Source organism: Aptenodytes forsteri, unplaced genomic scaffold (assembly GCF_000699145.1).
Source record: "Aptenodytes forsteri isolate BGI_AS27 unplaced genomic scaffold, ASM69914v1 Scaffold143, whole genome shotgun sequence".
NCBI classification, from domain to species: Eukaryota; Metazoa; Chordata; class Aves; order Sphenisciformes; family Spheniscidae; genus Aptenodytes; species Aptenodytes forsteri.
In genome coordinates this window covers 7,433,598-7,444,544 of record NW_008794951.1, presented here as the reverse complement: position 1 = coordinate 7,444,544, position 10,947 = coordinate 7,433,598, and positions in this window count along the sequence as shown.

The window sequence follows — 10,947 nt, the reverse complement described above, 5'->3', positions numbered from 1 at the left end:
CTAATCATCATTTGTTCTCTTCTAATGCACAATTTTTTTTTTTTAAATCAGTGACTGATATACTCCTTTAGAGGTTTACATGCATGTATTATAAACATCCCATTTTACATGTACATCCCATTTTATGCATGTTATTAATGTACATCCCATTTAAACTCTCAAAATGAGCTTTACAAGGGACTTGAAAGGTTTTCAAATCTTACACTCAGAAACAAAGAAATTGCCTTACTGGGGAAATTTCAGTTACTGAAATTCATCTGTGATCTAATAGTAGCTGACAATACATCTTAAACAGGAGCACAGGTGAAGAGATGAAATACCCTCCATCCCAAAGCTTTTTCATGAATAACTGAGAAGTAAGTTTAATTCTGAGCATGATATTTTGTTTTTTTAATCAAAACCCAAACCATTTGCTTTTAAATGTCTGATTTTTTCTCTGTCAATTGTAAAGATGGATTCTCTTTGAACCTTAGTAAAATGTTGACCATTTGGATTTAAGTATTAATTGTATCTTTGTGGTGTGGTTTGGTTTTTGGTTTTTCTTTTTTTTTTTACATCCAAGCAGTACTTACAGTGATTTTAAAATTTTGGTACAGTTCTTACTTTTGAAGAGCAAATAGCGGTGAGTACTTTGTAATGTGTTATTTAGTGGGATTTTTTTGTTTTGTTTTGTTTTCTATATGCAGAAGGGATTTTTATCTCTGTGTGCATTTTTACTTCAGATGCATTCTGTATTGCTCAATTTAGACAAACGATTTGTTACTATGGATTTTCAAAATTGCTCAATTTTCCAGACTTGTAGAAGAATCTCCCCTTCAGCCCCAGCCAATTTTTCAGCATTTCTCATCCCGTATGCAATGCATCATTTCATTTAATGGTAGCAAGGTTAGTGTGCAGTGTTCCTAGCAGTCCCAGAGATACTTTATGGAACAATCAAAATCCTCAAGGACAGTTTGCGTGCAGCCAATACTGACTCAGCAGAGTTCAAGGCATCTTTTAAAAGTATATGTAATCACTGTCTATTTTGAGCACATTTGCTTGCACAATGGCTTGCAACGGCAACATAATTTGGGGAGAACATCTTTGGTTTTGTGGTGTTATCTAAAGTTTTCAGGACAGGTACATAGTCTGGGATGCAGAATTCATGTATGAATTTAAGCCCTGTTACTTTGAGAAGTGATTTAAAAGTAATTCTTGTATGTGTGTTTATAGGTGAAAGGTTCTTGCTCTGAATTGACTCTGGAGTACCTGTGCAGTGTAATTGTTTGAAAATAAAAGTTTATTAAAACTCAGAAAGGCCCATGAGAAGAGAAACCGATGCAACCATCTCTCCCCTCACTGCATTTTGTCTTTCAGTGGTAGAAAACCCAACAGCACAATGTTGCCTAAGCTGTGGACAGATTGACCGTAGCATTGCTAGGTTTAGAGGTAACATTTTAGAAGGGAAATTCTCTCAGGCCTTTTGAAGGCCTCTTTTGTGATTAGCAACTATTTAGATGCAAATAACGATATGAACCATCACACTTCAGTATCTTTAATGCCCATTCTGTATTTTTTCTGGACTACATACCCCTGACTGTGAATACACATCTTGCAATTTTTACCATAACCTTTGTATGCTGTAAGCTGATTCAGCACAGGCCATTGGTTAGCCTGAACCCTCTGTGCTGTGAATCAAAGCTGTTCATCTGGTGCATCTATTCAACTTTCTAGCTGGTTATGTCAGGATGGGATCTTCCTGAGACAGCTGAGTTATCCCGCTTTGCAGTGTGTTCTGGAGTTTTGCAGTTTTGTTTTCATTAGCACTAAACTAGAAAAAAAACTTCTGAACATTTTGCTGTGAAAATGGTGGCTGGCTGAAGCAAGCTGTGGGTACTAACTACCTGTGGACGTGAAAGATGCAGATTTAAGTCTTGACTCAGAAAGATTTGGAATAGGATACTCTGGCTGAGAATACAGCAGGGTATTTCATCCGTATCATTCTAAATCATTCTAAATAAGGAACTTGAACCTGGCTTTCACCCAATCTAGGCTATGTTTTACCTTTTATAGTGTCTTCCGTTTTTGCCCAGCAATCCATATGTGCTATTGAAATAGAAATGTTTTAGTTCCAGTGAAATTTCACTGTGGCAGAAATGGTTCTGTCAGTATTTCCTCTTTATTTGTCAGCAGTCCTGCATTCTGTGGGGGATCCTAGCTATAGAAACCCTGAACAACTGATGAGATACTGCAATCTTTGTTAGGCTCTTACTGCAGTCTGTTTTACAATTTTACTGAAAAATCTTGCAGTCAGTTTTGTATGCTTAAGTCGTGAGTTAGAGACCTCTAAAATATTGAGAATCACAAATGTTTAGGGATGTGTTTGCAAAGAGAGCAAGAGTATGAATATCTGAATTCCTGTTGAAATAATAGTATGGTAGGCTAAAAGATTTTTCACTTAAATACTGATATTTTAAAAAAAATATTATTTCATATTCTACTTAAAAGGTAAGCAGTACTTACAAGCTTATAAGTGGTGTTGTTGTCTTAAGTGACATATCACTAAGGGCATTTTTTATTTCATACGCAGTAGTTTCCTTCCCTTTTCTAGATGGGAAAGAGGCTGTCCATGGGTAGAAACTCTGGCATATATTTTGCTATCTGCATACTTCTAAAGATCGATTTATTTATGTTCTGCATAGTGAGAGTGCAGATCCAACCTATAGCATGGTAGTTCTAAATATAGTGGGTCTTTCACTTTGCTGTATATTCACCCAAAAACCACACACCACATTGTATTACAAAGTCAGTAAGAAAAATATTGTCCTGACCACTTATTACATTGACTGGGAAGGTAGTAAAGTTAGTACAAGTTTAAACGTGTGAATCCAGGAAACTTACAGTGTGTATGACATCTTCACTTAATTCTGTAACTCAGAATATAAAAGTGACATATGTGATTCTGTAATAAGTCTCTGGTCTAATATGCTTCTGAAAATTGTACCCTTAGTTCTCAATATGTCACTATTTAGTTGCAACCTGTTGAGCTTATTCCTTCTGGAGGTAGGCCCCTCCACATTCACCCACTTACTCTCTGAAAAATGAGCAGAAAGTTGTGTTTGCATAACCAGTTATCCCTCTGTAGTCCATTAGAGAATTCAATTCTCCTCACTATTGCCATGCTGTTCATTTCCAGTTGTACTAGTAGTCAAAATTACAGATTTACCTTGTCTCCTATGTGCAAAATATAAATTGTGTATCAAATCCATTTGAATCAGTCATGGGTAATGAGTAGCAGGGGAATGGAGTGGTAAGAGGAGTATTCAGGAACCAGAAAACGCAAGGGGATTTGGTAATCAGGATGTAAAGAACACAAGTCTGAGGATAGAAATAGAATTACCTAAAACTTATGTTTTGATTGATCTCCTCTGTTTTTATTACTTCTTTTTTTTAATCATTGAACCTTGAAAAAGTCAGTTTGTGTTATTATTGGTTCATGTGCAATATTGAGACATTTGTCTAACATTGCATACTCAGAAAATCCAATTAGATTAAATTCTTGTTGGCATGGTCTCCATGCCAGTTCTGCTTTCACCTTTATCTGCTGCAAATAAGCTGGAGTTGAAATAAATATTAATACAGTGAGACCAATGGCATGTACCAGGTGTTTGTACATACACCAAGGCTGTCCATCATGTTTAGGAGTGCTTTCCTTGAAAAACGTAGTGGGTGGCTGCTGTAAACATACAGGTTTAGGAGCATGCAGGGAGAGAAAACAGAACACTGCTGGTAAATCCAGCCATCAAGATTGACCCTTTCCCAAATATTTTTTTAATAATATTTTCTTTTCTAAAACTGGACACCAGCCTTTACTGCAATATGAGGATTTGTGATATTAGAAAAAATAATATTATTTTTTTGTCTTTTCCTTACTGTTGTCTTTTTGTGCCACAGTTTTTTCCTTCTGCTAGAATTCAGCTACAGATCAAAAGAAATGGAGAGCAGATTCTTATTTTAGTTTAGCTTGTCTCAAGCGTTAACTCAAGTATTATTTTGTTCAAAAAACCTGATCTCTCTTTTTTCTATGAAAGAGAAGGGATAAACCTTAATATATGAAAACTTTGTTTTATGCCAAGACAAAGGGAATGTTTATCTTTCTCAACTAATTAGATGTTCATTCTTGGATATGTAGCATGAGTGACTGCTGAATGTTGGACTCATTCTGCCACACTGATTATGTAGAGGATTGTTGGATAAGATGTCAGGAGACAGGGCTGCTGTGCCTTTTTGTAAGGGTTAAAGGAGAATAAAAAATTATATAATAAGCTTTCTATTATACAGAGCATAATTCCAAGTTGAGATACTGTGACTTTGATACATTTTACAAATATAAATATTTTGTATTGAAATACCTATATTTAACACTTAACAGCTAATATTTTATTAAATATAATTTTTAACATATGTCACATAATAGGTATTACAGTAAGAAAATAACAGCTGAAAACTTCACTCACAGAGCAAAGTTTCAAGGACATGCAGCTCTGGAAAACTCTCATTCCTTCCTGAAAATTAGAAAATTCTTTTCATCTGGGTGGAAAGCAAAGGGGACCAGCTTCTGAGAATCCATGGCTTTTCTAGCCCATGTCTCCTGCATAAGCATCTTGGGAGACTTATATATGTGAAGAACAGGAAGTAAGGATTATTGCCCAAACTACACGATAAAAGTGCTAGCATAATCAAAGTGATTCAATAGTATATTTCTGAGTGAAGGGAGAGGCTCGTATGCATGAAACATGTTCCTCTGTTGTTCCCATCACCTCCATCCACTTACTTGTGTGTTCTTAGCAAGCTCCTTAGGCAAGAAATTATGTCTGCCAAACAACAAACTCATAGACAGATTAAATGTCATTAACTTCTTTGTCTTTAATTGCAACTCTATATCCACTAACAACTTCAAGCTCTTTAATAAGCAATTTGTATTCTTTTCATTACTGTCATATTTTCAAAAGTGACTTAGGAGCCCTAGGGCAAGATTTTTTCAATACCAATTTCAAAGAGAGACAAGTCTCTAAGGTTTTTTTTTTTTGTTTGTTTGTTTTGTTTTTTTTTTTTTTTAAGTCTTGCTATATCTTTAGGTGAGAAAGAACTAGGGAAACATTAATTTAAGTCTATTTTTAGAAGTTAATACAGAGATCCTAAATCACTTAGTACTTTTCTGAAGTACTGTTTTCTTTTTAATATTTGAACTATATTCTTTCTTTTGAAATGAAGCACAAATATCTGCTAATTAGCTCATTTTGCTGTTTAAGTATTTTCTCTTTTTATACAACAAAGATTTCAACAGAATGGTACTTGAAACTTTAAAAATATAGACTTTAAATTATGAATATGACTGTTAGGGAAGTCAGCGCTTGAAAATAGGAGACAGTTACTGAAATATTTTTGAAAGAGCACTATAAACTGTGAAGGACTTCACAGGAAGAATAATAGGACAAGTTTGTGTTAGGTAACAGAAGCCCAAAGGCAGAAGCTGATATATTATAAAAGACAGTATTTATGGCTCATTAGATAAAGTCACAATTCAACCCAGTGTTCAAACAGATGACACTGATGGGGAGAAAGGCATGTAATTAATGAGGTTATATAGGAGAAGGCAGACAATTAAAAGAAAACTCAGATCTAAAGTCGACTGTGTAAAAGTTTGGCAATGGAAGCACTGGCTCCTTCCTATTCTGTATGGAGAGGAGTGTGGTATGTGAAAACCACAGGATGCATGAGTCATTTCAAACAGTTCAACACAGTAATGGTAAAGAAACAGTCTCAACAGAAGGGTTGATGTTTCTGTTGTTTTTATAGATTTTTCTACCTTGGGCCCCTTAGGCCCTGCTGGGTTAGCTGGCACTTATTGCTGTGTGTTTGTAAAATACTTACTGAAAGAACTTCCCATCTAAACAGACAAGATGTTGAAGGGGCGCAAGGGGCCAAGGGGATGCAGCAGAACAGTGGCAAAGCCAGCCGTAAACTTCAGACTGTAGATAGATCCTCATATCAGTTCTCAGCAAGTAGTATATACTGCTTTGTTTATTTTGTTCCCATACTGACAGACACAGGCTGCCCGATACAGGCCTTGCACTGAGTGCACTGGCTGGGAACTCAAAATTGATGGGTCCTTTGAGCTTTGAACCTTTGCCTGGGACGTTTAGTGTCTGTTCAGAAGTGAGGGAAAATGCATTGTTTGATATAGGAAATCCTGCGAAAAAAACTACTTTCTGGCTGCTGCACTTGATATCAAGTATTTATTAACACTGCAGCCTTATTCTTTTTCATGACTATCATGTTTGTGCTTGTTGCTGAGGTTATTTTTGAACATTAATTGGCAGTTAAAGTAACCTTGTCCAATGCTCTTTTGCTGCTTCTTTTCCCTTGGTTGCTTTTCTTTTCTCATTCTCTACACTTCTAATAAATATTTCAAATTTAGTTGTTGCTTTTTATTGCACTTTGGTCACAGAAGACAGAGAGCTTGGCTTAATCTGCACTCTGGAAGGTAGATAAGCAGAAAAAATGGGAGCAGGGAATTCCTGGGTCAATGTCCTTGGGAATAATGGCACAAATAAAATGCTGCAAAAACTCTTCTGTAACTCTAACTTCAGTCAAGCTGCAATGGTGAATTTTGATTTCTTTGGCAATGTATACCTTTATATAAAAAAAAGACAACAAAAATATCAGAGAAAGGACGGAGGAGGGAATTGTGATGTAGTGCAAAAGAGAATACAATGAGGATTACTTCGCTTTTCAACATACTTTTTAAAATCTGTTTAATATTTTTAAGTCACTTTTGGCCTTTTGGTGATTGGTACTTTGTTAGATAATTAAGAAATGAGGCTCACAGATGTATTTGGTATTTTAGAAAAGGACAAAAATGTATGCATGGAGGGGTGGGATTTGGGGAACGGGTAAATTTGGTGTTTATTGCTCCAGCGTAGGATTCAGAAGCAGGTGGTGTGCAGGGATACAATGCTAGGTGCAGAGTGCTCCTATTGCAACAGAGCTGCCGTGCTGTCACCAATGCAGAGCAACACCAAAATACCCTTATTCCATACCTTCCTGAACTTCCTTTTATTCTTCCTAAATAAGTATCTCTACATTCTCCAACACAATCACTCTTTTTAGTAATACAAACACAATTACTTGACTAGACTTATTAAATGCAGTGGCTTTTTCCTTCACCCCTCAGCTCACACTCCTGTTTCCTCAGATGCATTTTTACCCAAAGAACATCAAACTGTCGTGGTTTAACCCCAGCCAGCAACTAAGCACCATAGATGATTCAGAGACGGAAGGTACAAAAGCAATCATGTGCTCAGTGACTATGCCAAAGGAGCCCTGTCCTCTGCAAGAAGTCAGAAGGGTCATCCTAGGGCAGACAGTTGAACTGACTCCTAGATGGAAGTGATTCTTGGTGTAATCTTGCTAATAGGTAAACTACAGTTTTCTTTGAATGGATTTTATTATGTAGACTACATCCCAAAAGGTGATGGGAGAGGGGTATGTGTATAAGCTGTGTGTACCCACACAAAGTTAATTTGTTCTTGATCTCTCGCAAGTACCTTACTTTGCCTTGAATCTAGATACGTGCATCCTAGCTTGCAAAATACATGAACCCTGAAGATTAATCTGTGGCCCTTCTGGAAGTCTGAAGCTCTAAAAGCTTTTACCTTGCTTCTTCGTTGATCCTCAAGATAGGAGAGTTGTAGCTTTCTGTTGGGTCACGTATTTCTGCTTTAGTCACCTTAGCCTACTAAACCTTATGTTTTTTCTTCCTGTTCTCCAGCTGTTTACTCTTAGATGAAATCTATTATCATCTAACTTGCTCTGTGTCCCTGAATCCAGACAGGTCACAGGGGAGTGTGTGTGGTGGGGGAGATCATCCCTGAGCAGAGTCTGTAGCCCAAGTGAGTTTAACTCAAATTTTTACATGTTTTCTATTATCCTACTAGGTGCAGTGCCACAATGACCTTGTTCTACAAACTCAGGAGCTGGGACTCTCCTATTGCCTATTCAAATTCAAAACCCTTGTTGTCTGTATTTTTCTACACTAGCACAATGTCCTACAGTCAGAGTAGCACTTAATCTCTTCTGATGTGGAGGTGCTGTTCAATTCAGGCTTCCCATTTTCCAGAAGTAGTTTTGTGCATCAGTTCTCATCATACTGTTATGTGAATTGGACAAATAGAGCAAAAAGAGAAAAGAGACCCTTAGTGAAGTCAGTGGTCTAGCTGTGGACGTACGACTCTAAGATATCCTTGTGTTATAATGCAAGTCATTTCCTGGGGATCATCTGATATTTGTTATTTTCAAGCAAAGTAAAATACTGTATTTCCAGCATGATCTCTCGTGAGTCAGTTGCTAGGACCTCATGGTGATAGGTTGCATAGAGAGAATTTTCTTTCATGCTTTGATAAGAAGAGGAATCAAGACACTACTTGTGTGTGAGGCAGAAACCTTGATATTGCCTTCAATGGTTGCAGTATGCTGCAAAAAGGAATTTTATGCTGTGAAATAGGGGGGAAACCCTTTGGATAGCATCATTATCAACTGTGTGTGATTCAATTGAGATCACTGGTGTAGTATAATGGAAAGCTTGGTATGGTACAATTATGTGTAAATAAACTCAATACGCTGTGACATGAATGATCACTCAGTGTCAGAGCTGTAACTGGGAAATGATTAGGCTGCTTTGCAATTGTGAACAAAGGCTAGCAAAAGCTGTGAGAATGAAGGCAAGGGCTCCAAGTATGAAAATAGGAAATAGTTTAAGCGTAAAAGAAGAAAATACCAAGATACAGTAAAAACAATTTTACTGTATCAGGAAAATTTTACTGCACAGGAAACATTTCAGAAATAATTGCTGTACTTCAGCATGATTAATGAAACCACAATATTCTACAGAATAACAAGTGATACTGGAATAACAGGAACTTATCTGACATATCATCATCTGAGACATAAAACATTACCATGAGACTAGTTACATTAATTATAAGATTAAATGTCCTCTATATAGATATCTTCTACCTAAATCCTTTAACCTAGCTTGAAAGAAATTGTTACCTAAAGAGCATTTCTCAATTTCTCTAAGAAAAAATACTTGATTGCTTTAAGAGAAGAAATTTGGCCTTTTATTATTCTCCAACATCAAAGTTTGTGGGGTTTTTTTTTTGTTTTGTTTTGGAGTTTTTTTGTTTTTCTGTTGCCTTTTTTTTTTTTTGCTTAAATGCAAATTGAAAATGTTTTAAAAAATGTGTTTATAGTTTTCTATGCTTTCAGTTTATGTATTTCTATGCATATTTCTATGCTTTCAGTAAAATATTTCAGATATATTCAGATAATATATCAACACTGTAAGGAGTAAAGATGAATATCTGTAAGGGTATAACCAACCCTGTAAGAGGTTTGGAATGAAATATGATGTACTTGTGAATTTGTTAGGAGTTTGTGATCAGTCCTAGACACAGAGGCAGGGTTCTTCTCCTTCTCTGTACTATGTTCTTCTGGTCTTTGTTTAATCATTGATGTTAAATTCTGATTTTGGTAAATAAATTATTAGTTCAGACTTGGAGTTCTTCCTTACCACCTAAACAACACAAACTACTTTTATACAGAATCACTTAATTTTGAAAAGGTTCTGTTCCAGTTCAGATTTGGAGAAGGAGGTTCATTAATCCAGACCCTCTGAATGTAAAAGATGGTGCCTTGTTCTACAGAGTCTACCCCTCAGTGTTTAGCTGCATTACTAAATCATGTTAATATAGCTAGATATCAAGAAGACTTTAGTCAGACACTGGAGAAATGATTCCTGCTTTGCCTGCAATTGCAATTATGCCTTTTTTCCCCTCTTCATTTTCATCTTTGCAGATTCTCAGGTTTAATATTACCACTGTAGCTTGCAGACTGTAACAATGGATTTCCTAGGCTGATATAAAAAAGATAATAGAGATATTGCTGCGAACTATGTTTTGAGAACATTTTGTCTTTTGCATTTTTAATTTTCAATGTATATATGCAGGACAACACAATTATTTTTATTTCACAATTTCTTGTCTCTTCTGATAGCTGCGATAATTTGATAATATAATTAAGGAAGAAAGATTCTACAGGCAGCTTGAAATGACGCTAAACACTTTTAACACCTGCTGAAAGAGAAAAGAACAACGACATGTTATGAAAAGCAAAAATTTCATGAGCAGGATTGTCTTCCAAGAGGAAAAATTCACTGAAGTATACAAGTTTGAAGGCAGTCTGCAAGCCTCTAGTGCTTAATTCCCAAAGTAAGAGGCCAAGAAGTGCAGACTGATCTGGTCATCAGTGTCTGAAAAAGATCTTCTGTATTCTGTGCCTCTTAACTGAAGAAGACAGTGTTTTATAGTAATGAACAGGTACTTGGAGAAAGGTGGTTTCAAGTCACCCTCACACCCAAATAGGAGCTTCAGAGCATTAGTTTCTTAGGCATGTCCATATAAAATGGGGACAGGGATCATTTCTTGTTCCTTGTGTACAGATTGTAAGCTCTTTCTGCTTATGTTTTGTCATCATTTGATGATGGCTTTTTTCTTTTTTTTCTTTTCCCATGACTGAAGGTTTTCCACACTGTCTTTGTGTGTGTTGCAGCAGAAATGGAAATGATAGCAAGGGACAGCCAGTGCCGTATTTTGCATCCTCTTCTCATGTGTTTAAAACCTAGGCATAACAGCTTGATACTCTGCTAGTAGTCTAAACAAGGTCTAAAATAGGCAAATGGTGAATGTGTGCATTGCTAGCATTAGGATCTGTTTGGCAATAAAAAAAAAGGTGTGTTTGTTTTTAAAACATAATGTTATCTTTAAAGGCTCTATATACAGTATTCAGGTATCATACAGCAAATAAGTTGGTTTAGTTGCTCACTTGTAACTCTGTGGGAAGATGTGG